Source organism: Pyrus communis, chromosome 5, assembly GCF_041283825.1.
Source record: "Pyrus communis isolate YQ-2024b chromosome 5, ASM4128382v1, whole genome shotgun sequence".
NCBI lineage: Eukaryota > Viridiplantae > Streptophyta > Magnoliopsida > Rosales > Rosaceae > Pyrus > Pyrus communis.
In genome coordinates, this window is record NC_142569.1 from 27057892 (window position 1) to 27075841 (window position 17950).

Here is a 17950-nt window from a genome sequence, read left to right on the forward strand (position 1 = left end):
AAGTGGCAAGAAGGTTGGAACAGACCCGCAACCATCAAAATCAAATCACAAGGAAGATGAAAGATTGCAAATTGAGGAAGAGGAATACACCCAACCCATGGCAAGGGTGGAAACACCTTTGCCGCAGGCACCTATGGCTCATACGCCATCCAATTCAAGTAAGGGTGTTCCAAATTTAATTATTTCTAACCCCATTCCACCCAATGTCCCTATTCCTTGCAGGTTCATGAATTCCAAGGAAGACTAAAGTGTAAAAGACATCTTGGAAGCCCTTCCAAAGGTGCAAAGTAGGGAATATCAAGAATTCATCAAAGAAGACGTTCTTAAGACAAACAACCCCAAAGAAGTTGAATTTTATGACACAGGACAAGGAATAATCCTCACACCAAATCTGTCCAAGTGCAAAGTTCCTGAAACGTTCAAAGAAGTGGTGTTTATCCTTGAGTTCTTGTTGGAGGACATAGGTAAGCCACCTCCACCAATTTCAATTTCGTTTTATACTAACAGGTTGTTGATGATTCAGGCACCCAATCTTGAATTTAAACCATTACCGGATCATTTCAAGTATCATCTTCCATTCAAAGATCAATTTCAGGCCGTGGGTTCCAATTGAGCCTAAGAAGAGAGTTCGTCCGGGTACAAGACCTTAAAGCAAGCGCTTCTTGGGAGGCAACCCATGCATTCAACTAGAGAGGACTTAGGCAATTCAACAATTCATTCCAAACAATCAGATTTGCGTTCCTAACTCTCTCTCTCTCTTTATTGCTTTTATTTCGTCATGTTAGTTAGTTTATGTTGTTTGTTTGAATGTGAGTCTTTGTTTGAACAATTGAGGACAATGTTTGATTTAAGTGTGGGGGGGTAAACAAGTTGTTTTTGCATGATTTTCGTGGGATTTTATCACCTATCACTTCTAATGTTGTTTCTCACTGTTTTTAAGTGTTTTTAGTGTGTTTTGAAGTGTTTCTATGTGCTTGGATCAGAAAATCCGAAAATTTACAAAAAAAGTTGCAAAAGAGTTTTGAAAAACCCAAAAAGAGTTGTTTTAAAGTTGTTTTTGTGTGTTTGTTTGTATCTTAGGATACCTTCCAACACAATGATGAGGATTTGGTTTTTAATTGCATGACTATTAAAGAATGTTGTAAACATGGATGGAAGTTTGATTTACGTTGTGGTTTATGCTTGGTTATGGTTATAGTTTACGAATTCACATGTAATCACAAAGAGAAAAATCAGTTTTTGTAACATGCTTGAAAGAAGGAACTCAAACTAAAGCTACATCCTTGAGAGACTTGAGCCTAAAACGTTCTTTGGAGAGTATAATCTGTGATTTCTTGTTTTCTAAGTCATTGCATGATCTCATTGTTCTTTGCTTGGTTGCTACTTAGAATGCATTTCATCATTAAAGTTCCAAATACTAGAACTCATGCCCATTTCATTCAAAGCATGATATTGATTGCATAACATACTAGAACTCATGCCCATTTCACTCATGCTCTAAATAACATACTAGAACTCATGCCCATTTCACTCATGCTCTAAAGTGTCGTGTTTGATGATGTTTAGGCTGGTAGGGATGCAACATCGAATGACGAAAGTAAAGGTGTTAAGGATGCTGATCAGGACTTCGAGGCCACGCCTTTATCCAAAACGATAGGGAAAGTGAAGAAGGGATACTACATACACGTGGGAACGTTGCCATCATCATCCCGATCAGTGGTGAGTACATAAATCCATGTAAATTGTAGTTCAATTAACACGTATGTACTGTTTCTGAACTTATGATATGAAATCGCTGTTTTTTATATGCAGGAGTTTAAGTGTGTTTCTAAGCGACAGTTTGAAGAATCTTCAGTGACAATGGAAGTTTCATTGAGGACAATTGTAAAGGCATTGGAGGAGGAGCAGCATGCTCGCATAGGGTTGGCTGCCGAGCTTGAATGTCTTTGAAGCGACACAGCTGGAAAACTATTTGACAAGTCCCCAACCCCCGAAAAAGCCGGTAAGGTCAGGGCGGGACACAGATAATGTCCTTATAGATAAGAAGGTTAATAGTTCCCCGGAATGTCCATCGGGTTATGAATATCTCACCACACCTTCCCTTCAACCTGAAACCTCTACTGACGAAGGGAAGGCAACTCGGGAAAAAGACATAATCTAAGCGACAGCCCCCACTATGAATTTGCCTACTTTTGTTGTCGAATTGCCGAAGATAATTGATGAACGCAAACAATGTAGCCCAATCACTGTTGCGTATATTAGAGTTTAAAGTGGAGGGTGAGTTGGGAAAAGGGCAAGTTTTCTATCTTCAAGAAAAAGATGAGAACACGAAGGTCAACGAGCATGGTACCTGCACTAAGGAAGGCATCGACGTGAACGAGGTGGCCGGTCTATCTGATTGGGAACCCCTTCTTGTTAAGGGAATACAACAGAAGCGTAAAGGAATGCAGCTAGTGCACCCTTTCACCCATCTCGAATCCTACAAAAGAAGGAAGGTTAGCGATGGTCGTTCCACTGAGGATTTTTTTGTTGCCCTGGAGCCCATGCGGATCATCTTAAAGCCAAATGTGGAGGTTTTTGTTGACATGTTAGGTAGGTTCGCCGAGGTAAATTTACTTTCGATCGTCATTCAAACAATTGAATATGAACTCAATGTCCATATATCCTTAACAACCTATCCTTTTTTTTTTTTGTGTAGCAGCGATAGACTAGACTTATTCAGATTGGCTACTATAGGTCGGGATTTTTTTATCACACTTTTCCAATCCGAGGGTACTTTGAACAGCAATGTAAGTAATTGTTCTTCATTTGTAGTTTCTTTTTACCACATTATAAGCAAGTACAACAGTTTAATTTTGGCTTTTACAATGTATTTGACCTTGGATTCAGCACATCAACGTCAGCCTTTACCTTCTGAGAAAGCGATCAACGAAACGTCTTAGAGATTTCTAGGCGCAGTGGACAACTACTGACTTTTATTTCTGGGTAAATGTTATGTTATTATTGTTACCTTCTCTTTCATCTACTTATGTTCGTATTACGGTTTTGCACCCCATTTATGAATCTGCAGACATGTCCTCGGTTTTTGTTTTGTGGGAAAATCTGAAATTGTGTTGCAACGCATCAATGCAAGAAAAAATGAAACAGGAATATGCGCAATTTGAAACCCTTGTTGCAGGAAATGGTAAGGGCAAGTCCAAGACAAAGGCAAAAGAAGCTCTAGTTTTTACACCTTTGAAGCACTTGATCAAGGTCATGTCAACCGATGCAAGTGTGATGCCACACACGTGTGCATGGAATGATTTTGACCAAGTATTCATCCTATGTCACGTGAATGGTGACCATTGGATGTTGGGCAAAAATTAAGAAACAACTTGCTCATAGGTGTTTCGTAATACCCCAACTTCCAAAGGCGACATAATTCCAGGCTACGCAAAGTGATTTGAAGCTAACCTCGAAAGCGATGGATAAACCGTTTGAGATTCAGACGAGGGTGAATTGCAGTTAACAGAACAACGGGTACGTTCAATTCGTACTTATCTCAAACTTAATTATAAATGTCTTAAATATCTATTGTGTTATAACTTGGAGTTGTTGTTTTCTAGTAAGGCAGACTGTAGAGTTTTCTTACTCAAATTTGCTGACCACCTATCATTGTGCTTGGACATTGAGCCCGTACAACCTCAAAACTGCCTTTTTTCATACTCAAGCTTGCCATTGAGTTCATCAGAGCTCATGCATTTGTGTGAATCATTATGTGGACACCATTTATTTCAGTAGTTTTATTGTTATAACCAAACAATTGGGTTACCATTCCAATTGTTTCGATGAGCTGGAGTAGGGGTAAATCGATCATCTGGCATTGATAATGATTTTATTCCTGGTTGGTGGCCTTTGGTTATATCTTGAGGCGGTTTGCATGATTACAGTACTGACTTCAGCTTGTCGGATGACGTGTACGTATGCATTTACGAGATGAGATATTCCTAGGCTTTGGTCATCTGAGTGCAGATGTGCCTTGTAGAGACTCTTGTATGATCCCATAGACAAGGTGAAGAGAGATGAACTGGTCATCTGATCCCTGGTTTTGGGTTTCGAAGTTGGTAGGCCGAAGTCATGCAACTTTTGCATAAATAAGAATGGATAGGCTATCAATGCATACCTTATTTTTATTATGGCCCAAACAAAACTGACCCAAACTCACAAATCAATCTCAAAAGGAGAATGAAGAGATGGGTTTAAGAAGGCTCTCCATAAAAACATGGAGGGTTGCTCACAAAATAATGAGTAAATTGACAAGGAAAAGGCAGTCACAGGTAAGTGGTGAAGGAGTAAAGGGCAGTCACGGGTTGCTCACAAAATAATAAGTAAATAGAATCAAGTAACAATTTATTTACTCCATAAATAGGGATTAATTTTTTTCTCCTTTATTGAATTGTGATGAGCAAACACAAAGTCATTTGTATAGGCAAGACCAGCTACAGAGGTGGGGAGAAGGTGTTACGACTCTGGTTTTGATCAGCTAATTCAAGGTAAATGCTAGATTATCTCCCACATCACTTGATGAACAAAATTTTTCACCAACCGTAATGATCTCCATTTAACCATCAAATAACCTTTAAATTACAATTTAAACACATCGATTAGCAAAAAATATTTAATTATGTTGTGAATTATATATATCCCAATTAAAGTACGATTGCAATATTTTGGGATTTTTTTTTTAGAATAGACAACCCAAAACTTGCTCTGGTGCCCAAAGCAAAAGTGAAACTACATGAGAGTTTTATGGTTTTGAATTGTTGTGTTGTATTCTTCTCTCACATTGACTCGTGTCAACATACATTGAATCCCTTTGGTACATTGACGCATGCCAACACTCCCCCTCCAATTGGTGTGCAGATGTCTCCTAAGCCCAACTGGTCAAGTGAGTCATGAAACACTTTTGTTAACATGGCATGTGTTAAAACATCTATCAACTGTTAGTTTGTCTTCACGAATGGAATGTCTACTAGCTAAACATCCAGTTTCTTCTTGATAAAATGTCGATCCACCTCAACATGTTTAGTATAATCATGTTGAACCAGATTATTGGCTATCTCTCGTGCTACTTGATTATCACAATATAAAAGCATAAACTAATTAGGCTTGAAAACCTATCTCCATGAGTAAATTCTGAAACCACAAGAATTCACAGATAGCCGTGTGCCACCCCTCTATGCTCGGCTTTTGTAGAGGGCCTTTGTAAAGGACCGAGCCATAACATTTTGCTTTTTACTTATCTAAGTCACAAGATTTCCGGTTACAAATGTGAAGTACCTTGATGTAGACTGCCGATTAGTAATATTCCCAACCTAATATGTAACAATATACCCCTTTACCTCCTTATGCCCATGTTTGCTGAAAATTAAATTTCTCAGGAGCTTCTTTCAGATAACTCAAAATATGCATCACTACTTCCATATGGCCTTCAGTTGGAGCATGCATAAATTGACTCACCACACTTATTGAGTAGGATTCTCTCCTTCTAATCCTCTCACACTTTCCATTTTCTTTACCTCACTATAAAAAAAATTCAATTTAAGATGTTGACGTGACTTAATCGTAACCATTTAAATAGGAGGGGAAGGAAGGGGAGAGAGATTAGGAGGGGAAAGAATCCTACTCCCGCACTTATACCATAAGCAATATTAGGCCTCCTAAGTGACAAGTAATAACATTAAAATAATCCATGTGGTAGACAAGATATTTCCACTAGTTTGTGGGATTACCAATTTGCCCTTGGTCTTTATAGTTCTAGAGAATTGTTGTTGTAGCTTCAAATTTAGTTATGCTTAAGCCCACGTGTTCATATCGTCGAGTATTTCGAGAGTACTTACCCACTTTCCTAACGAGTCCAACAAATAGGCAAACTATAGTCTGCAACTCACTGTTGTCTCGAAAAACAAGATATGGAAACACGAGGGTGCAAAATTACTTTTTCTCCTCATTGGGAAATGTGTATAAATCATTGCACATTCGACTTCCATCTTGTTCGCGCTCACTTGTTTGTAACAACAGGTACTGTTTAGAAAAATGAGAAAATGGAAAATAGTGAATAGGACTCAGATGTCACGTAAGGTTTCCACTTAGCCTGCCAAGGCATTTTTGAGATTTTCAAATGTTAGAGATTAAACTACTACTAAAATGGATGAGCTGTGACATTTTTCCTCAAATCTCAAGCTCTTTTTTGTTTGAATAATGATATAGTAGATTTGGTTACTGTTAGATTTTAGGATTTTACAAAGTGAGAATTGTTAAGAAAGAAAGGGTTGGGTATTATTAGGTCGGGTTTTGAATGTCACACTCTCTGCATATTTGATCGAAGTCTTGACTCAAAAACCCTAAAATGATTAGACCAATAAAAGCCTTCTAAATAATGAAAGAAAAACCACTAATGAATTGGGAGAGACCAAGGTCATATTGCAAAGGGAACAAAAAGAAAAATCTACTGATGAATCTATCTTTAATGCTTAACAAATGGAAAATTTTGAATGGGAGTGCCACTCAACAAGTTTTTCTCTCAACAGATGCATAAAATTTAACTTTCATCTTCTTGAATTGTAGAAGCCTAATGTTTTAATTATTTGTACAATATTGCATTTTTCACACAGATGTAAAAGGGCAACATAATATCCTAAATAACCAACTAACGTAATTCACGTTTGTTATTAAAAATTAGCTTAAATTACAACGTTTGTTATGATTTTTAACATTAAAAAGAAATTTACTTTAAATACATAAATTAAAACTATTTATCTTAAAAGGAAAAAGATATAGTGCTTAATTTCAATCCACTAAGTTTAACTTTCGTGAATAATGAATTTGATACCAATTTATTATAGTTAGCTTCTTGCATGACTTCATCCAATTTATTATAGTTTTCTCAAGTCCAAGGGCTTTACCAACCCCAACTTCCCAAGACTCGCCTTCCTCTCCCCTAAGCTCTTTGAAGGAAAATTTGTGAAAAAAACTAAGTTCATTAAGCAACATAATACATGCATTTAACGATTAAATGGCGGAAGCATGTTTCTATGCACTTTAAAACAAAAATTTCCCCATGAAATTCAAAGCCTAGTAGTTGTGGTGAACCAAGACTCAACTCAAAATCTAAGAGAAAGAGTTGAGATTTCTTTATACCTTTGAAGCACATGTTTGCTTAGCAAAGGTTAATCACCCATGTGAGAGCCTTCTTTCCTTTGTCTCCTTGCTTCTTGGCTCCATGGATATGGATGGAAGACTTGGTTCTCCAAAAGTCCCCAAGGTAGGAAGCCTCTAATTTTTGACACCAAGGATGGTGAAGGAAGAAGATGAGTGACATTGGAAGACTTTGATGCTAGTAAACTCTCCCAATGTAGCTGGCCTCCTAGAGAAAAAGAGAGAGCAAAAGTTCTCTCTTCTTTCATCAAAGAAAAACCCTTATTGAAGAAAAGGCTATACAAAGTTACCTTTATACCTACCTTCATTGGAGTGACAAACTTGTAATAAGCCCAAAACCACTCCCTCTCTAAGCATGGCTAGCCTCCCTATTGTTCGTGGGTTAACTGCCCATTTTGTTTTAGTTGTCACACAACTTAAACTTTATGTGCCTTGTGGACCAAAACCCTTTTAATTCACGAAACCAAAAACTAACTTAAGGCCTAAAACAAACCTTTCGTTCTTGATTAATTAACTTTTAATTAATCCTTTCCATATACAATTAAATTATTTAATTGTTCTTACTCATCTTCGTTATTTCCTTCAATCATTACCTCACACGGTGTGTGATCCATTAGGTTCCTTTTAGCGAGGCAGTGGGCAATTAGAACTCTTACTAATAAATTGTGAATTGAAACTTACTTTCAATTCTCCCTTTAGTGATTATACACCTTTAGGGCTTCCACAAGCCATGAGTAACACCTAGCAATATGTCATGGCTACCCAAGCTAATCAAAAGAGGTTGGAGAAACCATTCAATTTGGGATTACAATGCAATACAGTCTTTCTCTAATACAATACTCTTAATCACATTGTTTGGTTTGATAGTTTATTCGTGTCTACTATCCAATGTGATTCTCTTACTTATATGATTACCTTGAATGTGATTTGGAACGACTTCCTAAATCTCATTCATACTCTGACTAGAGATTCTTAATCATATCATAGAGTATTATCCCTCAACGGTTTGAAGGTTAGAGATCCCTTGTTGTGCATTCACATGCCTCTATAGTTAAGTGGCTTAACCCCAACTATGTTGTAGACATTTGTAGTCAAAGATTAAGGACCTAACCATAAGACAACTATGATGTCTCAGGTCAAATGACTACTTTGCATTATCCCAGCCTTGAGTTCTCATGTGACATGAGTATGAGAACTCCTTATTGATTGTGTTGAATGGACTCGTTCTCAATTGAACCCTACATGCTTGTCTTGGTGTCAGTCACACCAATGACTTGAGATCAGTCACTCTCTCAGAGAGAAGACATAGCACGCACTGGTCTTAACGGACTGTCAATGCCCAATTGGCAATCCTATGATCAAGAACGTTTAGGATATGTATACAAAAAAGAATGGCCTCATGAATCTAACTTCTTTATATCACATTCTCTCAATTACATATTCCTTGGACTTATTGTTCAAGCATATAACATTTATATGAGACGGTTTTAAACAATAATCTTTACCTTTATATTAAACTAGATTAGTTTAACATGTGAAATATTTGTAAAGTATCATCATATGATTGACTTTAGGGCACATTTCCAATATTCTTCTCCCCCTCCCTCAACCCAATGGACATTGCCCCCATATTTGATTTCCTCCACTCTGATCTCTCCGCCAACCATGTGTCCTCCTGCGGTCTTATCCTTCGCTGCCCCGACCTCCTATTCACCGATGTCGAGTTCTGCCTCCGTCCCACGCTTCATTATCTCGAACAGCTGGGGATTGAAAAGATCAAGTCTTCGACGAATCTAAATGCGCATTTGTTAGAAGAAGATGAGGTTCTTGAGGAGTTTAGGGTTTTTGTACGAGAACGCGGTCAATGTATGTATGCGGCTGCCTGCGATTTTTGGGTACAATGTGGAGGATAACTTGCGGCCCAAGTATGAATATTTGGTGAAGCATATGGGAAGGAGCGTGGAGGAGAGAAGTTTCCGCAGTATTTTGGATTCAGTTTGGAGAAAAGAATAGTGCCTAGGAAATTTGCATTTGAAGGAGAGGAGTGTTGAGATTCCGCTGATTAGGATGTTGTTGTGGAGTGATCAAAAGTTTTATACAAAATGGAAATAATCAAATCATTTAATTGTTGTTATGTAAGTGATATTATTAAACTTGGTTTGATTGTCTTCCTTAGGCCATCTCCAATGGAGGGTGCCAAAGGTCTAAAAGCCAAAAAATGGTCACATTTATTCAAAAATTCATCTCCAACCAATGATTGAGTTATAATTTTATGGAGCCCATCAGGCCAATATTTGGCCAAGGGGGCATTAGGCTAGCCAAATGTAGCCCCCTCTTAGCAATTTTTATGGCGTCCGGCTCCTTTTAGTTAGTTGCAATGATTGATTCAAATTTAACGGCTAAATTTGAAAACATTCAAGGGTAATTAATTAAATTGACTTATAAATTTAAAGCATAAACTTAAAATTAATAAATTATTAAGGGGCTATGTTTGGCCTCTTCAATTGGAGATGGTATATGACTATGGATTTCTCCACCGGACTTCCTTAATCATTGGATCCTTTTTCTGATCAGAATCATTGTATCCCTTTTCACTTGTCAAAGAGATGCATATATTTGCAATCATGTGCACTTGGATTTCTCCACAAAAAATTGCACGGCTGCCGCAGTCAAATATAGAGAATCACTTCCACAGGTAAATCAACGGTTCCAAATCCTGTCAAGAGTAATCAAAAGACTTTAGCATGCTTTCATAGTTTGAGAATAACTTGAACACAGAGGTAGACAAAGATTAAAATGCCGTTACTGGTGGACATATGGTAGAATGTTGATAGCAAATATTGATTTAAAAAATGCAAATTTATTTTTTAAAGTGGAAAATCAAAATGAAACTTTAGAAAATGCTAAACAAGTAACCATGCATCATGTCTTATTATGAGAAACTAATAATACATCAATTAAACATGTTTGATATAGAATATTCATGAATCAGGATATACATGGATCAAAATACCGTGCGCCACTGACACATAGGATCTTCAAACTTCAAGTATAAAGCGTAAACACTTCTTACTTTCATGTACATATGCATTCTAATGGGTTTCTTTAACCGAAAACCAAAACTCGAATTCTAAATTGCAATCTTATTTTTTACTTTGTAACTATGTGCCCATACTGGTAGGCTAGTATTCCTACTACCAAGTTTAATTATTAAAGGGTGTGTGTCTCTTCCCAAAAATCCATTAAACTAACGTGAAAAAAATATGCGCAAGGCAGAACAGAAAATATCCAAACAGTAACATCTTTTTAAGCAATCCTAACAGCAACATGTTGGTGACATATCATTGAGACATCCACACACACACGAGAATGATGATATCTTACAGTTCACACAGGCATCAAAATCACCAAAATCCCAATTACATATCACTATGATGACTCTGTCACTAATTCTTTTTACTCCTCATTGTCGATAGCATAAAAAATGGAAATTTCAGCATGTCAACATTTATAAAACAATGCCCTAGAGCACATTTATAAATTATAATGAAAGATAGAAGGCCTCAAATTTATTCAAACGGCGTCTATAATTAGAATGCTAATATGCTACGGAAACAATTTCCCTGCAGAAATAATCCAAAAAGAAGGAAAAGGAAAACAAGGTCAACCATTCAGTTATGATCACAGTTTTACGTGAAACAGATTACATGTGCAGCCAATAGAAAACTTACTTGAGAATCAAGGTTGCGTATGATAACTGCAAATTCTTATTTGGAGATGAATAACAACTTGAATACACATCTAGAATCTGCAAGGTCCTTCAATAAATCAAGTTAACAAATCATTGATATACAGAATCCAAGATGCACTAACCATGAAAAGCAGTGTATTACTTGCCATAAAAGTCATTACTCAAGTACAAAAACACATCCTTTTAGCAACATACATGTATATTAATGATTCATTCAAGCAAGTAATCGAATCAAACTCAATATTATGATTCATTCAAGCAAGTAATCAAATCAAACTCAATATAATGATTCGTACAACAATTACAAGACAGATATCCCTAACAGAAATTATTCATCATAAAATAAACTAGAGTGAATGCAATTAACATTTCATTTGCAACTTTACACGTCAGATATCTGTCGGTACTTGACCATAACATTAACAAAGAACTAAATGTGACTGGGAAAGAGCCCTTTAGGCTGTCCAAAACCATAATGGTCATACAAACAATTCTGAAGGAAGGCTAACCTCAGTAAGATGCTTTTGTAACCAATTGTAGTAGCACGAATTCTTGAAAAGATTGGTCACAACACGAAAACTTGTTAAGAGATTAGCAGGAAGTGGTGAATTTGTTGAAACTTTTCTTGTCAACTTCGTTAGTAAATCTGGTTAGACAACAAAAGATAAGAAATAGAGATAAAAGTTGGAAAGGATAGCAACAACGAGAAGCTTGAGATTTACAACACTGTTAATGTTTTGCTTATACCATATGTAGCAGGCATTTAAAGATATCAACTTAAGCATGTTCCTAGAAGATCTGCCCTCATCAAACAGTCTTTTTTACGTTTTTGGGTCTTTCGACAAGTATAGCATGGGATATTTGTAGCATGAATACCATCTTCAGCTTCAAGATGCTGCCCCATCAGGGTGAAGGACAATCATCCTCAAAGTGTCAATAACTGCAGATATAAAATAAACAAATATACTTGAGTAGGCAAAATAATTTGTGAAACACAAGGTGTCCACACGATAAAACAACACACCCACAGACTTTTAATATAAAAAAGGACGAGCATTCAACAATTCACATTAAAAGTAAGCTTATTGATTTTGTACTAAGAAAATCTTGTATATGCTGACTCTTATTACCATACTTATGAAGAAGGAGATGATATCAGCAGTTGAATAGAGTATGAAGTTGCCGCAATCCCAATGCAGGACTTATGACCTTTTAAAAATGAAAAATCTACTATATACTCTTATACTCGTATCATTCATGTCCTTTTCTCTTTTCTCTACCATTTTTCATTTTTTTTTAACCTGTAGCCATCAATCATAAAGCTAAGGATCCACTTAAGCTACATGTGTAAAGAAATGAGGTAACCTGCAACCTGGCAGGGTTCAGTATAATGCCTAAGAGACAATCAGCCACGAGCCAATTCAAAAGAGTTGAATCAATTTGACATTGAATAGTCATTAGATAGTATGAACCATCAAGTTATTAACTTGCGTTCATTCTTAAACAATGATTTCTTTTAGTGTTAACTTGTAACCTGAACAGATGGAGTAATGTTCTCCAAGACCACAAAAAAATGAACAGATCTATACATAAAATTCCTCAAATATTCGCACACCAACCTGGAAATAACATTGTAACTGGCCATGATTTTAGCAGTCTCAGCAACAAAGCAATGTCAACTTCGGCAAATTTACTAGAATGATAATGTGACGTGTCCTTCAATATTTTAACTATAGCACCCAGCCTGGAATTCTCAACCTCATTTGAAGACGAGTTCTTCTTTTCCTTCAAGAGATTACCAAAGGTTCCATTATTCAGGAAAACACCTATGGTTAATATAAAGAAAGAGACACAATTCTATAACAGAAGCGGAAAACTTCTTGTTCCAAGCTGCTCCCCAGGTTGGGCGAGCTTGGAATTTAAAAGCAATATAAATAAAACATAAAAATACAAATAAACTAATAAAAATATTAATTTGGAGTTAATGAAAACCCTATCATGCACTATGAAAGGAAAAAAAAAAAAGAAAAAGAAAACAATATATATACTTAAGCAAGTTTTGATGGAACTACAATTTCTGCAACATGTATAAATAACGACGAAAATAAATATCAGAAAACAGTAAAAAACATAAATTGGAACCTCTAGTTTCTATGAAAATATGATTGTTATATTAGTATCACCCAGGTCCAAAAAACAGTTCATTCCTTTCAATCTAAGAAAGTGACGAAGTCATAAAGTATAATGATGTGGAAAACGTGAATAAATAAAAACCTAAAAGTGACTAATTTAGAGTGCACACGTGAGCGAGATTGAACCCATTATCACACAAGTGATGTCAGAGCATAGATAAATTGCAGTAAAAAAAGAGTAAGGACATTTATATATAAAGGAGAAGTCTCCTGCATAACAGGTTTTACCAACAATCATCATCACCACGAAACCTCTGCCACTAAAATCCTAGAGGGACGAAAAATAAGGGTGAGTGGGTTTGAAAATAAAGCTTTGTAAAACATTTTCACAAAATGTAACCCCTCGCTATAAAACAAGTATACGGTTTCCCAAAAACATTATAATAATAGTATGTAATAGGTACCCTACAGCACAAGTGAGCTAAAGGATGTAGGCACAACAACAAGTATCTCAACATAAATCTCAATTCGTTACTATAAGAAATCAATGCTCATTAATTTATGTAGGCACACAAGTCCATTGCAAAGATATTCAAACAATGGAACAGGCTGGGTGTAGGTTTTATATTCAAGAACTACATCACGTGAGTAGCACTAGTCGCATTACAAACGAGTCCAAAACATCACATAAAAGGGCAGGTTGACATCTAACTCTGGATCCAAAGTGAATGTAAATGGTGCATGTAGACTACACGTGAAGCTGGTCCTTCGTCCAAGACAGTACAAATAACTAAGAGACACCGTGCAAACATGTAATAAATGAGCAGATAAAATGCAAGGATGTCATGCCACAAGTTTATGCTCACAAATAATGTTAAAAACATAAAGTGCACGAAAAGACTATTTGTAAAGCTAAACGTGGCAATGTCACATCATAGTATATAAAAGCAGTTGTTGAAAAAAGATCACATATATATATACACACACACGTAAAAAATGAAAAAACCCACTCGTAGATACATGTAGGTCGTAACCATCTAACTATTATGCTCGCGACACTCCTCCGGGTGGTCCTCTCCTATACGAGAAATTACTACACTAATTACCAAACTAATAATAATTAATGTCATAAACCTAATTTCCTTTAGTTTGCTCAAGAATAGAATTTTCATCGAAAATTTGGGAAGAAATTCAAATGACCCATTGGAGCCTGTACACAACCAAATTTAACCCATAATATATCCAAACGAAGCTTAGGATGAGAGGAATAAGATTATACCCATTTTAAGCCAAAAGATGGCTGGAGCTCGTCGGAAATGCCCTGAAAGTTATGGCCTGAGTTGGAGTTCTTCGTTTTCGTCGATTTGGAAGTGGATTTGAGCATGCAAGCTCAAACCCATGGCCTAGGGGTTATGGGTAGTCGTTCTACACCTTCAAACTTAACCAAATCAACAAGGTTTGGCTAGTCTTGGCACAGAAAATCCTACAAATTGCCGGAAAACATGGTGGGTCGCATATTCGTCCCTTAAAAACACAGAAACGTACGTCCATGCTAGTAAAACACACTAGAAGACTCAAGGTAAAGCTTGAGGGTGGAAAAGCTTACCGTGGCCGGAGAAGTTTCAATTTGCCGGAATTCGTTGAAAGCCGAAACAGGAAATGTGTTTTCGTCCGAATGTAGCACCACCAAGGAGTTGCAAAGGATCCTAGATAATTTTTCGGAGAATTTTGGAGGTGTTGGTGGAGCTTTGGAGTGGTGGTGGTGAAGTTCACCAAGAGTTAGTAGCCTAAGCCTCAAAAATCTTATGACCGGCCCTGCCTTTTGCTCCAACCAAACTAAAAATGAAAGAAACTTAGGGTGTGTTTGTTGCACCGGAACTATCTCCTGGACTAGCTTCAGGGACTAAGTTAGATTGACTTAGACTACACTAAGCTGGACTGACTTAGTGAAGCGTTTGATGCAGTGTCGGACTAAAAAAAAGAATAATAACAAACTACAATATTATTTTTTTTTTAATTCATATCTAATAATATTACCTTTTTTATTCTAAAAAAAAACTCTCCCTTTCGTTGGAAGCCTCCATCTTTTTCTCTCTCTTTATCTTCCTCGTTCTCTCCGTCCCACGCTCTCCTTCCCTTCCCTCTTTTTTTCTAATTAATTGCCAAATTTTTTTCTACAAAACAAAGAATCGAGCTTGGTTTTTCAAATTTTTGTTTGGTGCAAAATTCCAATTGGAGAGAGCTTTCCAAGTCCGTGGATTCAATCAGAGCGGCAAAACCGGCCTGCAACGATGCTTGGAGAGCTGACCGACGACGAGTCGAGGTTTGTGGAGTCGGGGAAGTGAGAGACAGTAATGGCTTGGAGTCGAGGTGAAGCGAAGAACATAAACGGGACTACAAATCCCCTTGTTTTTGGTGGCTCTCGTTAAGTCCACCTAGTGAAGGATTAGTCGGTACAAGTCTGGCTTAATCCCATTAAACACAATCCCAATCCCAATTTACACCAAACGTAGGTCTACTAATTCTAGCTCAGTAGTTCGGTCCAGTGAAACTTAAGCCGACCAAACAAACACGCCCTTACAATGCTTAGGTATTTTCTGAGCAAATCGAGATTTGATAACGACAAAAGGCGACCTTTGTCAACAACAAAACACAAATTTATAAACAACCGAAGCAGAGATTTGAGACCGAAAAAAATTTAACATCGACAACGACAGATAATGACAGACTGATATAAAAAACGGAAGCAATAGTTGAAAAAAAATGTGTCCAAAGCGAGCAATTAATGATGATCGACAGGTGGACTGGACAAATATGTCCTTTTACTGTAGCCAGAACAAATAACAACGAAGGATAAAAAGGAAAGAGAGTGCAATTTCATCATTTTACTATTAATAAATAAATAAAATGAGGGCACAAAATAGACAGTTGAGATCGAACAAAGGGCACTTTCATAATTTTATGTACAAAGAAGGCAACAAAATGGGACAACAAGAAGAGACAAAGGGTATTTATGCCCTTTCACTGTTAATGAATAGGGCCAAAAAAACTAGGTTTTAGTATATGTATAATTTGAGACAAATAAGGTTCTTATCAAATATTGTAGTTCTATTAAAAAAGTGTTGAAGTTTAAGATTAACATGTAATCTTATAATGAAAATTCAATAAACCATCTAAACTAGTACAAAATATACTAATGCATCATTAACATTTGTAACCGATAACACAAAGATAAGTAAATTAAAATCTAAATGCACAGGTAATTAATTTTTTGGTGTTACTATTTATTAACACACCAAGACATATCAACTATTTTTTCTGCCTATATTCTAACATGTGGAATAATACACCAAGTTATAAATATTTTCAGTAGTACAAAATTTCTGCGAACAAACAGAGACTTATCCTTTAATAGAGGATCTAATGGAACCAGAAGGAGAAACAACATCATAAATTAAGTTAGGGATTTTATCTTGTAATGGAAGCAGGGCTAGCCCTAAGGGTAGTCCATGTAGGTGCCCGAGGGCCCCCCAAATTTTTTATATATTTTGTAATTAACATATAAATATAGAAACAGTAAGAAATATCATAATCCATTTGTTGGTGTTGTGAAAATGTTCAGCTTCTTTTTTTCTTTGGGGCTTTGAGTTCAAAACTTGGAGCTACCTTTTTCGTCACTAGGTTTATCTTTTTTTTTTTTTTTTCAAATTTACTCCTAATCTATGTGTCCAAATGCATATAAAGTTACAAAACTCAAGTCCCCTTCCAATCTTTTTTTCTTTCAATTTCCCAACCTCTCAATATCTATCGAATGTCTAAATCAACTATCACATGATCTTGAAGATTGTACTTTAAGGTAATCAAAACTTTGAGTTTATATTTTGCTTTTCAATAATTTATTACGCAATGGATTATTTTAATAATTGATTTGTTAGTGTGACAACCCGTTCCAAATTTTACGTTTTTATTTTATTTTAAAAGCGTGAATTTACGAAATTGCCCTAGAGGTAAGGACTTTGACTTCCGTAGACCATCGACTTGAGAGATGTGGGACTTATTCTTTTAGCATATCCTCGTAGTACTCATTGGTACGAACGTATAGGCGAAAGCCGTTTGCGAGTCCGGATTATAACGGTATAGTTACGGACGTTCAAAATTGGTTATTCAAGGTTTAATGTTTATTTAAATTAAATCCCCACTTTGTGGGGGAAGCCCAATCAGAAAATGGAGGGAGGAAAGAAGAAGTAAAGTTGGCAGCCAATCAAAAAGAAAGAAGAAAAGAAAAAGAAAAAAAAAAAAAATGGGAAAGCTCCCCCAAAACCGTGACCCGACATGCACGACCATCCATTTTCCAAGGCCGATTCCGGCCAACTCCGGTGGAGTTTTTCGATGCCACCACCACCATCTTGAAGCTCTCATTCCCCTCTACAAAACCCACCCAAGAACCACCTTGATTAACCATGGTATGAGGCGGTTTGAGGCCACGAAAGTTGACGAAAATCAATGGTGCTCTGGTCACCCTTTTCGATTTTCCGGCAAATCGGCAAAGCGATGGCCAATGCCACCACTTGGGCTTTGTAGCCCATCATCCCAGGAGCAAAACCCGACCAACCTTGACCCCGTTGGACCACCGTAGACGACGAATCGACGTCGGGAAGTTTTAGGCACCCGCCGGCTTTGTGGGAAAAATTGACCATCTTCCGTCCACTTTTGGACTTCGTAGCAGGTATGAAAGTTACTCCACTCACTGAGATCTTCATTTCTGTGAAGTTTGAGAATTTTTGAAAATAGTTGAATTTTCCGGCGAGTCGGGGCGGCGGTGCGTGGCCAGTGGGCCACCAATGCTATTTTTAGGCTATGTCGAATGTCT

At 36.8% G+C, this 17950-nt stretch overlaps 1 pseudogene; it reads left to right on the forward strand.

Annotated features, from left to right (window-relative positions):
* Positions 1–2219: 2219 nt before the first annotated feature.
* Positions 2220–9309, forward strand: LOC137724984 (transcription termination factor MTEF1, chloroplastic-like; annotated as a pseudogene).
* The last annotated feature ends 8641 nt before the right edge of the window (positions 9310–17950 follow it).